Source organism: Lissotriton vulgaris, chromosome 8, assembly GCF_964263255.1.
Source record: "Lissotriton vulgaris chromosome 8, aLisVul1.2, whole genome shotgun sequence".
Lineage (NCBI taxonomy): Eukaryota > Metazoa > Chordata > Amphibia > Caudata > Salamandridae > Lissotriton > Lissotriton vulgaris.
The window spans coordinates 1,575,275,722-1,575,293,019 of NC_141696.1; the positions used below are offsets into that span (position 1 = coordinate 1,575,275,722).

Consider the following 17,298-nt stretch of genomic DNA (forward strand, 5'->3'; position numbering starts at 1 on the left):
TTCACTTTTTTTGGTAGCGTTACCGCTTTTCAACTGACTCAGATCACGTGGGATGTTAATTTAATAGTACTTCCCTGAGAATCTGCAAGACTGTTGGAAAATATGTCCATACTACGCACCGTCGGTCGCACGCTTAAATACGGCCTCTCGCCTCTGCCGCCTCTATGGCTGATGATCATCATCTTGCACAGAGGAAATATAAAATTTCACTGGGCAATTTTAGTTGTAAATTTACTGTGGGTAAACACTACACTACACAGCTGAGCTCAGGCGGCAACTGAAGAGCGCTTCAGCTAAGCTGACATGTTCACAGTGAAGGCGGGAAAACAGGGGATCGGGACTGAGGGTGAAAGGGATGAAATACCCGTGCATCTCAGACAGCCTGCCTGGGTCCTATTTTTATATGGCGTGCCGTTAATAGTAAGCATTTGCCATTTGCTTGAAAAGTAGGAAACCTGGCTATGAATCCATTCCATTCCTTGATTCCTCTCAGGTGTGGCCAGGGGCCAGGCAGGCACAGGGCGAGGCGCGCCGCGCGCACGCACAGAAAGCCAGGCCCGCCCGGCGCCCGGCCCACGCTCAGGACTCAGTGCTCACTCAAGTGTGGCTTTTGATCATATGATGAGGCTGAGGGGACAAAATGTTCTACCGCGTCCGAAGCCCCCCGGTCCGCGGGAGAAGTTAAGTACTACACAAGAATAAACCAACCTACCATGTACGAAAATAATACCGATATTTATTTTACTTAAAGGGGAAATGGCATAGAGAGGGCCGGGCGCCATCCTGTGGTGAGGTGATCTGCGGGCGCCCCGCTGACTGACTTGCTGAAACGCATTTGATGTGTCGGTGTTGGGGGTAACACCCTCATTCTGGTGCTAATCTGTCCACCTGTTCGCCAATACATTCAATGTCTTTTCAGTCATTCCGACATCTATGGGGTGTGTTATTTACAGCATGTAGCTCTGTGATGCTGACCACTGTGATCAGCGGGCATCCACTTTAGGAAAAACTAAAGTACTTCAAAATGAAAGTAGGAACGGTCGAGCACTTTCTTCCTCAAACAGGTCGTTTAGTTAGTTTACAATTGTATGTGTGTAGCAGGGACGCAGCAGCCAATGGTGCAACAGGTGAAGTGGCACCGAGGTCTGAGGGCACCCACAGGGCCCTGTCATGGCCGAATGCGTGAATGGGAGGAGTCCTTCAGAAATATGCTATACGCACGCATAAATACGGCCTCTGCCGCCTCTATGTCTGATCATCATCTTGCAGAGGAAAATATAAAATTTCACTGGGCAATTTTAGTTTTAATTACTGTGGAAACTGGAAAGGTAAACACTACACAGCTCAGGCGGCAACTGAAGAGCGCTTCAGCTTACATGTTCACAGTTAAGGCGGGAAAACAGGGGGTCGGGACTGAGGGTAAAAGGGATGAAATACCCGCGCATCTCAGTAGCCTGGGTCCTATTTTATATGGCGTCTCATAATAGTAAGCATTTGCTTGAAAAGTAGGAAACCTGGTTATGTTTTTGTGAATCCATTCCTCCTCCACTGTAGGCTTTTCCACCGGAAAGCTGCAATTAGCACTATTTGAAAATGACCTTTTGAATTTGAAAAGCAGGTAAAAAGGGATTATTGGCTGGGTAGAAAAGTTGGAGCAAGCTAACTTCACTTTATATTTATAGTGTTCACATTGGCAAAGCTAATTGGTCTGCTCTTGGTTGGCAGCCCTGTTTTTTAATGTATTTTTCTTGCAAACATATGAAACGGGCATTACAAGTCTAAATGTAATAAAAAGTAAAAATGCTACTGTTTAAATTACATGAGCTTGAATGCGCAGCGCAGCGCGTACTACTAACACTCCAAGGAGATGAGGTGAGGAAAGATCATTTCTGCTTAAGCTTTAGTGCGAACTCGGAGATAGTCAGGGCTTTAAGTGGGCCGTCGCCGAGTCCTGCCTGTGCTCAGCACCGGCGGTAGTTCTAAAAAGCTGATGCTGAGTGTCTGTCCCTAATGGGCTCTTTATATTTTGTCCACTCTCATGGTGAATAATAATAATATAATATATATAATATGATCTGTGCAGCGGCACCACCCTTCAAAGAGACTCCTTTTAGTTATTTCACAGTCTAATCATTTCAAAATGGAAGCGTTTTCGATTCTGTATACGGCAAACCCATAGTTCATGCTACTTTTATATTATGCAACTAACAACCATTTGCAAAGCCAATAGTCCTGGTCTGTTTGTTTCATGTTACTTCTTGTATTACTAAGCTTAAGTCAAAAATAAACATGCCATCGGAAGAAACACAAACACAAACCTTGCAGCCGTCCATTCAGCTAATGCCTTCTTGCATCTGCCTTCAACTCCTGCATTCTTCGCTCGATCTCACGATCCTCATCCAACTGATGAGTGATTACCTCCTCAATCCCATCCCTTCCGCTATTTCCTCCTTGGTTTTTTTTCTGCTATTTTACTGAGTTTTTTTATATAGCACAAACTTGACCCGAAGATATCTGCTATCAGAGCGCCTTACATCGCACCAGTTGCGTTACATGAGAACATTAATTTTTGTTAGGCACAGGGAGATTAAGCGATTTGCACAGGATGTTCAGCGTCATTGGCTAGAGTCGGACCCAGTTCCCCAGATTCGTGGTAGTCGACCACCCCAGCCGTTAGGCCAACTCCTCTCTTGTATCTCTCCCCTTCTTGCATTCATTCCGCCAGTGCCTGCCTTCAAGTATCCCGGCCTTACTTAACTCTCTACAATCATGAATAGTTATTATGGTTAAGCTACCGTAGTGTTTAATAATAATGCTTGGTATTTCCCTTCCTTTTAGGCAGTATTGGTGGAACCAAACCTACAATTGCAATCTTTGTGGTGCACACAAAATATTCTTACTGCTACCTTCATATTCGTGGACTCTACTACTACATTGACTTTCTACAATTACATTTTAAATCAAAGAAATGAGCAAACAGCCAAGAAAGTATTTAAGCGGTGCTCAAAAGCGGCAAATTAAATCAAAACAAGAGGAGTTTAAAGGCAAATGTATGAAAATTGACTCTATGTTTAGGTCTCAAGGTGATCATGGCGCATCATCATCTCGTGCATCATTACCCGAAGACGATGCAGCTGCCTTATCAACAGGAGACAAAGCAGCATTGCCACAGCTACCAGTGACTGAAGGAAGCTCAGAGACTGAGAAACCATCAGCAGACGAATCTCTGAGTGTAATATTACAAACAAGTGAAGGAAGTGCTGAAATTGTAAGTGCACCAGATGTATCAAAAGAACGTGAAGAACCTTCAAATGTGCTACTTGTTTCTGAAGTATTGCCTAACATTGAAGAAGAAACTGAAGACCTTATGAGTAAGGATGTGGATTTAGACTTAGAAGAAGTAGAATCAAGCAGTACCCAGTTTTGCCAGGATTTGTACCCAAGTGATAGAGGGAACTTTTTAGACAAACCTTGGCATGATACCGAGTTACAAAGGTTTGTCCTTGCAAGTGGCCCATGCAAACCTAGAGGACCCTTCCCACGAGATAATAAGAACAGGTGCTTTTCCACAAACTACTACTACAAGGAAAATAGGAGTGGAGATAAGACTCCAAGACTGTGGTTGTGCTACTCTTTAAAAATGGACAGTGCATACTGTGAACCTTGTTGGCTTTTTGGAGATAGAAAACTTTTATCCTATCAGCAAGCATGGGCTTATGGTATTAAAGATTGGCAAGGCATATCTCGAAAAATTAAAGAACATGAAATGACGCACTCCCATTTAGCGGCTTGTGCTGTACATGGAAGATGGAGGCAGGATGAGACGATCGATACACAACTGGAATTGGACTACAAAGAGCAGGTGAACTATTGGACACTAATTCTGAGTAGGATCATCGATGTTACACTTATGTTGTCAACTTGCAATTTAGCTTTCAGAGGACATAGAGAAAAACTGAAAGAAAAAGATGGTGGGAACTTTCTGGCAGTCATTGAACTTTTGGCCAAATATGATCCTGTTCTAAACCATCTGATCACAAGAGAGAGTAGAGTTAAATACTTGAGTCCTGCTATTCAAAATGAGCTGATTGAAATGCTTTCAAATACAGTGCAAAATGAGATAGTAAGTGAAATCAAAAATGCACCATTTTACTCCGTTATAATGGACACAACGCAGGACATTAAAAAAGAAGACCAATTAGGCCTGGTCATCCGATATGTGACACTGTGCCTGAACACTGAGGAAATTCCAACTGAAATCAAAATTAATGAAAGCTTTGTTGGTTTCTATAAAATTACAGACCAAAGTGCTGAGGGGATAGCAACAGAACTTGTAAAGCTTGTAGAGGACAAAGGCCTAATGCTTAATAAATGTAGAGGTCAGGGATATGATGGTGCCAGCACAATGAGTGGTATATATAGTGGAGTGCAAACCAGAATACGGCAGAAAGAACCCACTGCTGTCTATGTACACTGTGCTGCTCATAATCTCAATTTAGTGTTAAATGATGCATGCATGCACATTCCTGAAATTAAATAATTTTATGATATTATAGAGAAAGTGTATTTATTTTTCAGCCAAAGCATCAAACGGTGGGAACTTCTTACGGTTACAAAAGAGAGCACAACTCATTCAAAGCCAACACTGAAGAGACTCTGTCCAACACGTTGGGCATCCAGACATGATGCTCTCCATGCTCTACGCTATCGTTTTATGGACATCATGAAAGCACTCACTACAATTTTACTGCAGTCTAAAAAGGTTGAGGAGCGCGCAGAAGCTCAGGGTCTTAGGAAGTGCATGGAGACTTTTGAGTTTGTGGTAATGGTTGTAATACAGTCCAAAGTGCTGGAGACAATAAATATTGTGTCGAAACTGCTTCAGTCTAAAGATCTGGACCTTTTACAAGCATCAAATATGTTAAGTAGTGCAGCGAATACATTTGCCAATTTTAGAGAACAGTTTGACGATGTTAAAAGCTCAGCATGTTTACTTGCAACTGCATGGGGAATTCAATTGCATTTTACACAAAAACGACCACGGCGCAAAAAAAAGCACTTCGATGAACTCTGTGAAGACCAAACGCTGTGCAATCCTGAAGAAAATTTTAAGGTATCTGTGTTTTATGCCAACATAGACATTGTTGTAAATCAAATTAAAAGTCGTTTTGCTGGTATGAACACCATAATCCAATGCTTCCATTTCATGATGCCTTCAGAAATCCTCAGAGCTACTGAGGAGGAGTTGTTTGAAGCAGCTATGACTCTTGCAACTCATTATGAAAAAGACTTGTCCCCAGAGTTTCCACAACAACTCATCGCTTTCAAGGCAGTGTTGAAAGAACAAATAAAACTTATCTCAGGTGGCACAATAAAGGATCTGGCTGACCTTTTATTTTTGAGAAACCATGCAATTCTGCCCAGTGTTTTGGATGTTGCAACAGCACTGAAACTTTTTCTAACTATTCCAGTTACTGTAGCCAGTGCAGAAAGGTCATTTTCAAAGTTAAAATTAATCAAAAACTATCTCCGAAGCACAATGACGCAGGAAAGGCTGTCGGGCTGGCAACTTTAAGCATCGAGAGCGATCGAGCAAGAAAAATAAATGTGAAAGCTTTAACAGAAGACTTTGCACAAAGAAAGGCCAAGAGGCAAACATTCTTTCAGTCAAGTACATCTCTCCAGTTCAGTGAACCAAGCAGCAGTAGCCGTCAGCCACCGGTCTAATTTGCCAGTCACTCTTCCTGATGTAAGCAGCAGTCTTCAGCCTTGTGTTCACTCTAACTGCTGTATCACCCTTAAAACACTGCAATACATTTCATCAAGCTCCAGCAAGTACTGTTCCTACTTCATGTATCTGTCCTGTGAGGAGTCCCATGAGGAAGCAGTAAGTAATATGGCATTCTGCCAGTATATCACTCTTTAAATATTGTTCGCTTATATATATGCTTGGCTACCTCCGTATTCTGAACATGCGTTTGTGAAGGCAAGAAGAAATGTATACAGATTAACTGAACCTGACATATACGCACCGTTTGACACTTTTCTTTTGCACAGACAAAGGGCCATTATTTGAGTAAACAGCTTTGTTTATTTTGCTGCTGCACTCACTTGTTATTGTTTTGAAGGTTCCTTACATATTATGCACCTTTATGCCAAAACTAAAGGGGCATACTTTGTCATAACTGGTTTAATGTTTATGATGCTAAACTTGTTGTTGTTTTTATCACTCACGTTTAAATATGTGCACCTTAATGCAAAAATAAAAGGGGTATTGTTTGACTGGATGGGTTTGTTTATGCTGCTAAATTGTTATTACTTTACCGCAGGCACTTTGAAATATTTATGCCTTCATGCACAAACAAAGGGGATTACTCTGACTAAATAGGTTTGATTTATGTATGCTGCTTTGCTATCTGCTGTACTTGTTACTGTTTTGCTAGTCACTTTGACATATTTGAGCCTTCAAAAAGGGAATTGATAGTTTAAACTGGTTTGATTATTGAATGTGCTGTAGTTGTTGTTTATCAGTTGGTTTGAAAATATATGTGCCTTTATGCACACACCAAGGACCAAGCGGGGAATTGTTTGACTAACCTGGCTTCATTTTTGCATACTGCTGGACTTTGTTTTACCATGCACTTTGAAAGTATTTTCACCTTGATGCAAGAAGAAAGTTGGATTGTTTTGCAAAACATGCTTGATTTATGTATATTGCTGGCCTGGTGATTGCTTAATTTTGCCCTTTGAAAGTATTTGCACTTCTTCTTTTCCTTTAACAAGTACAGTTTGTATAGATTGTCGTTAGGTACTTGCTGATATGGCTTCTTTTTATTCTACATACAGTGTTATTTATGGTGTTGCTTGCACTTGTCTGTAATATGTGTACTTTAAATCTTGTATTTAGTCATTGTTTACACTACAGAAATGATAAATTAAAATAAACATCTGCATCAGTGTTCTGAAGCATCCAAACCGTTTTCTTCCTCAGCCTGGCTTGTTTGCTTGCCTGTTTTGCAGTGCTTACTAATAAAGACATTTTGATTGAAATTCCTTCCTCAGTTTACGTTATTATCATACACAACCCTTGACAGTTGCTACTGTGTATCATGCATATAATTGAACATGTCCATTTCTCTTGACTTTCGCAGGATACTGAGTTATAGCTTGTGTACTTCTCATGTATATTGTCAGACAAGTTTTTATGGGATTGCAGGTTTGGGTTTCTCTTTCAAAGTTTCAAGGTATTGTCAATTCTATATCAGACCCTTCATAGTTGTTCTTTGTTCTTCAGCCCTAGGCATTTCATGAGACAATAGAATCACTCCTTGGCATTGTTCTGATTGCTGCCTCAGTTACATAATCTGCTTTTGACAGGATTGTTGCAAATGCCATAGCGTATATGTTGAGAGTGTTTCCTACTTTCTCACTAGAACTTACAGAAAGACAATATAGAGGCATTTCATTTAAATGTTGGAGGTTTCAAAGCAAAATATGCTAGATTTCTGGGTGGTAGGGCAAAGTGGAAAATGGTGGGCCGCGCCGCCGGGGAGGCATGGTGGGCCGCGCCGCGGGGGGGGGCCCCCTCCATGTGCTTTGCAGGGGGGCCCCCCTCAAGTTTCGCTACGCCACTGGGAACACTGAACTAGCCCACTGATCTGGCCCGGCAGGAGTGGAACCCAGAGAACATCTGAAGTGACCTGCTGAGGAAAGCCTTCAAATCAACCCCCCCCCCCCTCCTCAGGAAACCAAGAATCTACTGCACAAGGGCGCAGGAACCATCTCGCGCCAAAGAAGAAACTCACCTGACTGCCACAGGACTACTGGGGATCAACCAGGTACAGGGCTGTGTCTACTTTGCGCCCCTCTACTTCAACCTGGGCCCCTGCACTGTCCTGTCTCATCCCCTCTGCTGTCCTGCCTTGCCTATACTGCCTGAACTGTGAAGCGCCGGGACGCTAGAGACAGTGGCTGCCCCCAAAGCACTATACCCCTGAAGCACCATTGCTGAGAAGCGCTGTGAGTCCAGAGCCCTTGCTGCCCTGAAGCGCGATGTCCTGAAGCGCTGAGGTGCTAGAGATTATTGTGCCCTGAAGAGCTGTGGCCCCAAGCGCTATCTCTGCTAAGCGCTGGCTCCCGGTATCCTGACGCCGCTGAAGCGCTACTGCCCTTCCAGCGCTCTGCTCCTCACGGCGCTACGATCGTCAGCCTGTTGCCGGCACCGCGCTGTGGTGGGCCTCGGAACCTTGCAATTCCCCCCCCACCCCACGCTATGCCTGAAGAGCACTAGTGGCCTCACTCACCGCCGCGGCCCTTGTCGCCTTACCGGAGCCCCAAACGCTGGTTACGGCTGCTTCTGAAGCTCCGACCTCATCACCCCCCACGGCGGCCCCTGGGAGCCAGGAGAGTGCCGCCGCATTGTTGCACTGGGCCTACTAGGCCTGAAGCCATCCTGCTATCCTCACGTGACGGGGGTGTCGGAATTGACTCCGCCCCTGCCGCGCTCTGATTGGCTGCCGGCGCTGCGCCCCCATCGGTCCCTGGGTGCAGCCAGGCCCCCCTCCCTCCCGAGGCCTGCCAGAATCATTGCAAGCGCCCGGAGTGTGCCGAAGAGTGAGGTAAACCCCTGGGGAGGAGGGCGGAAGGCCGGTGGAGGCCCAGAGTTTGCCCCTTCCTGGGGAAGACTTAAAACTGGGCCCCGTTGGCCCTATTCTGCCCCTCTGGAGTGCTGGACCAGGGCTAGGGCCCCTTGACACTGTGAGGGCCCTATGGGAAAAGAGTTAACCCCTGCCTAGAGTATAGGCTTAGTTTGAATAAGATGAAATGCTCAACTGTGCTGGATGCCTTGATTATCAGGGCCTCATAAAAGGTTTAGTGAAGGGTAAAGCAGCGTTTATCCTTACCTGCTGCACTGGTTATTACTGATGTGATGTTCTCCGTGGTTAAAGAGATGTTTACCCTGGCCTGAGGAAGTGCTGAGTTCTACTCAAAGTGATTACTGTGAGGTTTACTGCTAATTAGTGAACCGTTTTACTCTAGCCACATGAAAGGTTAAGTTCTTGTTTAATAACCTGCGGATTTCTGACACAAGGAAATGTGTATTGCTAAGCAATGAAATGCTATTACATAATGAAATGTTTTGATCCTGTCTAATGCAGTATTATCTGAAGGGCCTACAGTTATTTACTATTTAATATTTATTTTTTTATGTATTTATGGCCAAGTAATGAAAAACATGCGCTTTTAAGGAAAGGTACTGAGTTATTAATAACTACTGTGATTTTTGATTGCCCTGATCTTGATCTTAGAATCAAGCATATTGGTGTGGTCTCAGTCTTTGCGTGCATTTATTGTCTCAGCGGTTGTGTGTGCTGTGTAGTCACTTAACACCTAAGCTTCGGGTGCCTTCCTGCTCGGGCCAAGTTACCCCCAGGGGACCTGGTGAACCCAGTTCCTACATTTGGCGGCAGCGGTGGGATTCAGGACCTGTGACTATACAGCACCCTCCAGTGGGACAGAGTGCGCTGCAATTAGACTTGACACCTATTGTGCATGCAAGCCTACTCAATTGACCCCCCATTGTCTAACCTGAGTGTATGGAGACCCGTTTTGACATAATCCTGTTACCTACATCCTAGTGCTTTCCCTTTATTGTATCTGGGTCCCCACCTGTCAGAATGGAGTTCCAGCTAGCAGACCTGGAAGAGTCACAGTGGTGCAGCTAAGGGAATTTTGTCAGGGGATGGGGTTGCCGGTTGGGCGGAGAGCCACAAAGGAGGAGCTCCGTACCACTTTGAGGGCATGGGTAAGGGCCCACCCAGAGGGGAGAGGGGATGGGGAACAGGAGGGGCAGGTCACACAAGGAGAGACAGGTGCTCCAGGAGAACTAGATCTACTAAACATAGATGTGTCTGAAAATGTGTTGCCAGGAAGACGTTCCAGGGCAGGTAGTAGTGGGTCTAGAAGGAGTGCGTCGTCAGAGAAATATGAGGACAGGAGGGAGGAGAGGCAATTGAAGTGGGAGCTTGCCAAGCTAGAGCACGAGAGGGAAAGAGAAAGGGAAGATAAAAAGCTCGCAATGGAAGAAAAGAAGTTAGCAATGGAGGAGAGGAAGTTGGCGCACAAGCTTCAGCTTAAGGAGTTGGAGCTGAGAGCCCTTAAGGAGTTGGAGCTGAGAGCTTTGCAATTGAGTGTGCCAGGAAGTTCCAATGGTGGCAGCATACAAGGGGCTCAACATGAGCCTAGATTTTGGTTACCCAAGTAGGTGATAGCGAGCTACACTCCGGGGGATGACATCGCCAAGTGGTTGAAGGTGTATGAAGTGGCCTTGACCGCCCATGGGGTGCCTGAGAAACACTGGGGAGGTGGCCTGTATCGTTACATACCTCCAAATGTTAGGGACACCCTCCTGTACCTTGATAAGGCGGATCAGTTCAGGTATTCCCCGATGAAAGAGGCCCTCCTTAAAACGTTTGGCCTCGACCCTGAAAGGTATCGCCAAAGGTTCCGTGGAAAACATAAGCTGTCCACGCAGAATTGGGTGGATTTCTTTGATTATGCCCATTAGGCTCTGGATGGTTGGGTGCGTGGCAGCGAGGTGCATGATTATGAGGGCCTGTGCAATTTATTTTTGAGAGAGCACCTCTTGGACAAGTGTTTTCCAGAGCTGCGCCAACATCTGGTGGACCGCAAGCTAACTGATCCCCGTGAGCTTGCGGAGGAGGCGGATACTTGGGTTAGCACCCGGGTGTCACACAAGGGCCCCGGGGGAGATAGCCCAAAAGGCGGACAGGGCGTCCCCCAGAAGAAAGAGGGGGTAGAAAAAAAGAAGGAGTTCTCATGAGGCCCACAAACTAGACAGTTTGGGAGAAGAGTAGGTACCCCACCTCATTCCAGTTCCACAAAGCCCACTTACCCTGACAAGAGTCAGCAGCCAAGAATTGTCTGGTGCTACGAATGCGTGGAGGTTGGACACTGCAAGGGGGATCCCCAGTGTCGCAAGAGACCTCCAGCCCCCACAGGTGGCAAGAGTCCTGGGGTGGCTAGTGTAGCGCTTGGGATGGAGGTGCCCCTAGATAGGGAAGGGGAGTGGACAGGCCTGACCCTGGTTTCACTCGGGGGACCTAGAGTTGGTCCCAGTGACGTCCTTACCATCGAACACTGCTAAGTACCAGCAGAGGGTGAAGGTTAACGGGGAGGAGGTGGAGGCTCTGAGGGACACAGGTACCAACATGACCACCGTAGTGAGGCGGCTGGTGTCCCCTGAGCAAGTAGTACCTGATGTGTTCCATCCAGCCGTGTTGGCTGACGGCACTCTGAGCTACTATCCTGTGGCTCAGGTTCCCCTTGAGTGGGGAGGAGTGAAAGGCCCGTTGAGAGTTGCGATAAGCCCTGTCTTGCCTGTGGACTGTCTGCTAGGAAACGACCTGGAACATACCGCCTGGAAGGAAGTGGAGTTTGAGGCCCACACTGAGATGCTGGGGTTACCAGGGTGGACTTGCGTGGTCACGCGGTCCATGGCTGCCCGGCAAGAAACTCAACCAGGGTTGGAGCCTGAAAATACGGCCCAACCCAATGCCGGTCTGGAGGAGAACACACCCCGTGTGATGGATGGGGAGCCTGTGGAGGTAGCCCCAGAGTCCGCGGAGGTGGAGGTTGTTCCTGTGGGGGACTTGCCGACCCTTGCCGGGTGGCATGTGGAAGGAGGGCCTACCCGGGAGGAATTCTGTCGGACGCAGAAAGAGTGCCCCACGCTTGAAGGCATGCGGCGACAGGCCGAAGCCCAAGCGACGGATCAGGAGACCGGCAGTTTTCACGCGTACTGGGAGGATGGCCTCCTTTACAGTGAGCCTAAGGTTCCGGTGCATGGATCCTCAAGGGCCTTAGTGGTCCCCCAATGCTACCGGGCCTTCCTATTGGAACTGGCGCATGAAATACGTTTGGCTGGACACCTGGGCCAGGACAAAACTTTTGTGCGGTTGGTCCCGCATTTTTATTGGCCTAGGATGAGAGTTGCTTCTGACATCTATTGCTAGACCTGCAAGACTTGCCAGGCATGCGGCAAGACTGGGACTAAAGTGAAGGTCCCTTTGGAACCGCTCCTGGTGGTCGGGACCCCTTTTGAGCGGGTCGGAATTGACATCGTTCGGCCGTTGGGCCCTCCGGCCTCTTCGGGACACCGGTTCATCTTGGTGTTAGTGGACCACGCCACTCGGTCCCCGGAGGCTATCCCTCTGGGGACCGTCACTGCACCTGTGGTGGCGCGGGCCCTGATGGGGATTTTTACCCGAGTGGGATTCCCCAAGGTTGTGGTGTCAGATAGGGCTACAAACTTCATGTCGGCCTACATGCAGGCCATGTGGAAGGAGTGCGGAGTAACCTACCGGTTCTCCACTCCTTACCACCCCCAGACTAACGGGCTCGTAGAGCGCTTCAACAAGACCTTGAAGGGGAATGATCCGGAGCCTGCCAGAGGACTTGAGGCGGAAGTGGGACATCCTCCTCCCTTGCCTGCTGTTTTCATACCACGAGGTACCAAAGAAGGGAGTCGGGTTCAGCCCCTTTGAGCTGCTCTATGGCCATTTCGTTAGGGGGGCCCTCAGCCTTGTCAAGGAGGGGTGGGAGAAGACTTCGAAGAAGCTTCCCTGTGATGTCGTCAGCTACATGCTGGCATTCCGCAGCCAGATGGCCAAGCTGTGGAAGGAAGCCTGAGACAACTTGGAGGCTAGCCAAGCTGTCATGAAGGAGTGGTGTGACCGCAACGCTCGTACGGTGGAGTTGGACGCTGGACAAGGTGTGGGTCATGGAGCCTGGGGAGCTTAGTGCTCTCCAGGACCGGTGGACAGGTCCATACAATATTGTGGAGCGTCGGGGCCAGACCACCTATGCCGTTGACTTGAAGACCCCCCGTCAGCCCCATCGGGTGCTCCAAGTCAACCGCCTGAAGCCCCACCATGAGCGATCTGAGCTTGCTCTCCTCATGGTGATGGATGGGAGCGAGGAGGAAGAGAGTGAGCCTCTTCCTGACCTTTAGGCGGCCCAGGGGAAGGATGGATCGGTGGAGGGTGTTGTCCTCTCCCCATCCTTGACCCCAGAGCAATAGAGGGACTGCCGCCAGGTGTTGGATCAGTACGCCTCGTTGCTCTCCCTCACGCCTGGAATTACACATCTGTGTACCCATGATGTGGACACAGGGGACAGTCCACCTGTTAAAACCAAGTCTTATTGGCTGTACGATAAAGTCAAGAACACCATCCAGGGTGAGGTGGCCAAAATGCTGGAGCTGGGGGTGATCGAACCTTCCAGCAGCCCTTGGGCTAGTCCGGTTGTGTTGGTGCCGAAAGCGGCCCCACCGGGCACACACCAGAACTTCGGTTTTGTGTGGACTATCGGGGATTGAACTCTGTCACCAAGACAGACGCTCACCCTATCCCACGGGCAGATGAGCTGATTGACCGGCTGGGCGCAGCCCGGTACCTCAGCACCATTGATCTAACATCAGGGTACTGGCAGATTGCCATGGCCGACGGAGCAAAGGAGAAAACAGCGTTCTCCACTCCCGAGGGCCACTTTCAATTTAGAGTGATGCCCTTCGGGCTCAAGAATGCTCCGGCCACCTTCCAGCGGTTGGTGAACTGAACCAGTTGCTGTCTGGCCTGGAGTCCTTCTCAGCGGCGTACCCGGATGACATAGCTGTCTTCAGTAGCACCTGGGAGGACCATCTGCAGCATCTCCAGGAGGTGCTGCAGGCTTTGCAACGTGCTGGCCTGACCATCAAGGCTAGCAAGTGCCAGATTGGACAGGGATCTGTTGTCTACCTGGGACACCTGGTGGGCGGGGGTAAGGTGCAACCCCTCCATGTAAAAATTGAGACCATCATGGCCTGGGAGCCCCCCAAAACCCAGACTGAGGTCCGAGATTTCCTCGGCCTCACTGGCTATTATCGCCGGTTCATCAAGGGATATGGTACCATTGTAGCCCCCTTGACTGAGTTGACGTCCAAGAAGCAGCCACAAAAAGTGATCGGGACGGCTGCTTGCCAAGAGGCATTAGAAACACTGAAGCACGCGATGAGCAACGCTCCGATGCTTGCAACACCTGACTTCTCGAAGGAATTCATCGTGCAGACGGACGCCTCTGAGCATGGCATAGGCGCTGTGCTTTTGCAACTCAACAACGATGGCCAAGACCAACCTGTGGCCTTCATCTCCAGAAGACTCCTCCCTCGGGAACGGCGATGGAGTACCTTCGAGCGAGAAGCCTTCGCTCTGGTCTGGGCCTTGAAGAAGTTGAGACCATACCTTTTTGGCTCTCACTTCCTAATTCAAACCGACCACCGACCCCTTTGCTGGCTCATGCAGATGAGAGGCGAAAACCCCAAGTTGCTAAGGTGGTCCATTTCCCTACAGGGGATGGACTTTAGGGTGGAACATTGGTCCGGAGTTGACCACGCCAATGCTGGTGGTCTCTCCCGGTTTTTCAGCCTTAGTGACGAGAACTCCCTAGAGGTTGGTTAGCTCTCCCCACTTTCAGCTGGGGGGACGCATGTTAGACCTGTCAGCCCTAGGGTGGTCTTTCCCTGTTTTTTTCTCCCTTGCCTCATTTTTTTCCACCCTCTTTTTGTTGGCCTTAGGTCTCTGGGCACCTTCCCATTGCCAACCGCAGCGTGGTCTTGTTAGACGCACTCTAGTAGCCAGGAGCTGGCTGGAACCCCTAAACATTGTAGCAATGCCAGCCTGCCTGCCTGCCCATAGCTCCTAAAACCTTCCAGAATAGGGGAGTGGTCACCAACTGCCAACTGCCACTATAAAAGAAAAGGGAGGGAAACATTCTAGTCAGTTGGGGCATACCTCTGAAGAGCCATTGCTGAGAAGCGCTGTGAGTCCAGAGCCCTTGCTGCCCTGAAGCGCGATGTCCTGAAGCGTTGAGGTGCTAGAGATTATTGTGCCCTGAAGAACTGTGGCCCCAAGCGCTATCTCTGCTACGTGCTGGCTCCCGGTATCCTGACGCTCCTGAAGCGCTACTGCCCTTCGAGCGCTCTGCTCCTCACGGCGCTACGATCGTCAGCCTGTTGCCGGCACCGCGCTGTGGTGGGCCTCGGAAACTTGCAATTCACCCCTCCCGCGCGCTATGCCTGAAGAGCACTAGTGGCCTCACTCACCGCCCCGGCCCTTGCCGCCTTATCGGAGCCCCAAACGCTGGTCGCGGCCGCTTCTGAAGCACAGACCTCATCACCCCCCACGGCGGCCCCCGGGAGCCAGGAGAGGGCCGCCGCATTGTTGCACTGGGCCGCGCTAGGCCCTACTAGGCCTGAAGCCATCCTGCTATCCTCAAGTGACGGGGGTGTCGGAAGTGACTCCGCCCCCGCCGCGCTCTGATTGGCTGCCAGCGCCGCACCCCCATCAATCCCCGGGTGCAGCCAGGCCCAGGAAAGCTCGGGACAGACGAAGGAACCAGCGCCAGCGCTCGAAGAGAACGAGAACCCCCATCAGCCTCTGGAGGAGAGGCGGAACCGGGTGGGCCTCCCTGGATAGGCCCCCCTCCCTCCCGAGGCCGGCCAGAATCGTCACAAGGGCCCGGAGTGGGCCGAAGAGTGAGGTAAACCCCCGGGGAGGAGGGCAGAAGGCCGGTGGAGGCCCAGAGTTCGCCCCTCCCTGGGGAAGACTTAAAACTGGGCCCCGTTGGCCCTACTTGGCCCCTCTGGAGTGCTGGACCGGGGCCAGGGCCCCTAGAAACTGTGAGGGCCCTATGGGAAAAGAGTTAACCCGTGCCTAGAGTACAGTTAAGTGCCAGTCACGTTAGCCTTTTGCCTGGCTTAGTTTAAATAAGATGAAATGCTCAACTGTGCTGGATGCCTTGATATCAGGGCCTCATAAAAGGTTTAGTGAAGGGTAAAGCAGCATTTATCCTTACCTGCTCTGGTTATTACTGATGTGATGTTCTCCGTGGTTAAAGAGATGTTTACCCTGGCCTGAGGAAGTGCTGAGTTCTACTCAAAGTGATTACTGTGAGGTTTACTGCTTATTAATGAACCGTTTTACTCTAGCCACATGAAAGGTTAAGTTCTTGTTTAATAACCTGCGGATTTCTGACACAAGGAAATGTGTATTGCTAAGCAATGAAATGCTATTACACAATGAAATGTTTTGATCCTGTCTAATGCAGTATTATCTGAAGGGCCTACAGGTATTTACTATTTACTATTTATTTATTTATGTATTTATGGCCAAGTAATGAAAAACATGCGCTTTTAAGGAAAGGTAATGAGTTATTACTACTGTGATTTTTGATTGCCCTGATCTTGATCTTAGAATAAAGCATACTGGTGTGGTCTCAGTCTTTGCGTGCATTTATTGTCTCAGCGGTTGTGTGTGCTGTGTAGTCACTTAACACCTAAGCTTCGGGTGCCATTCTGCTCGGGCCAAGCTACCCCCAGGGGACCTGGTGAACCCAGTTCCTACACTTCCCTCTTAGCCACTGACTGTCGATCTCTCCCTAGGCTCTCATCACTACTCTATCTTACACACTCAGTGCGTCCTCCATAATCTGCTGCAAGGTAGGAGAAGGCGTGGCCTCTGTGGGCCGCAAGCTGAAGCAGATCCCTTTTTTTTTTTTTTTTTTTTTAAATATCTTTATTCAAGAAATTTTTCCCCCCCATTTTTCTGTTACAACCAGTGTGTTTTTATACATTTACATATTCTTTTATAACGAATACAGATTTGTACTGCTAAATAATAATAATAATAAAATGCAGATTTAAAGTACTAATATTCAAAGACGTAAATTCAAAGACATAAATATGGCACATAACAAAACATCTCTATTAACCTTATATATTCAACACATTTCTCAATTATTGCCGCACATCATTTTTCCTATTCTTCCACTGTTCAATGGGAAGCCATATCTTGCACCCCATAGCTTTTGCCTTCCTTCCTTTTCTGTCATAAATTGCCCTCTCCAAATTATACGTAGATAATAATCTTGCAACCCATGTCTGGAATGACGGTGCAGATTTGTCCTTCCATGCTTTAGCGACAATTATCCTGTATACTGCTGCGGCCATGAATAAGAATTCTGGGAAGGTTATATTATCCTCTGAGCTTACCCCCAGGATTATTAACTCTTCAGATAATTTAATTTTTATATCCAGTGAATTCTCTAGAAACTCTTCTATTGCCAGTTTTAAAGTATATAATTGTGGACATTGTACGAACATATGTGTTATATTAGCTTGAACTGAATTACACCTTGGGCATGTTATTCCCGTGGAGCCTCCCCAACTGGCTATTCTGGCTG

At 48.2% G+C, this 17,298-nt stretch overlaps 1 protein-coding gene across 1 annotated transcript in view; it reads right to left on the bottom strand.

The window, feature by feature from the left end:
* RSPH1 (radial spoke head component 1) overlaps nt 1-17,298 on the bottom strand; it is a 257,093-nt gene that overhangs the window by 58,270 nt on the left and 181,525 nt on the right. The gene's annotated exons all lie outside the window — the stretch shown is intronic.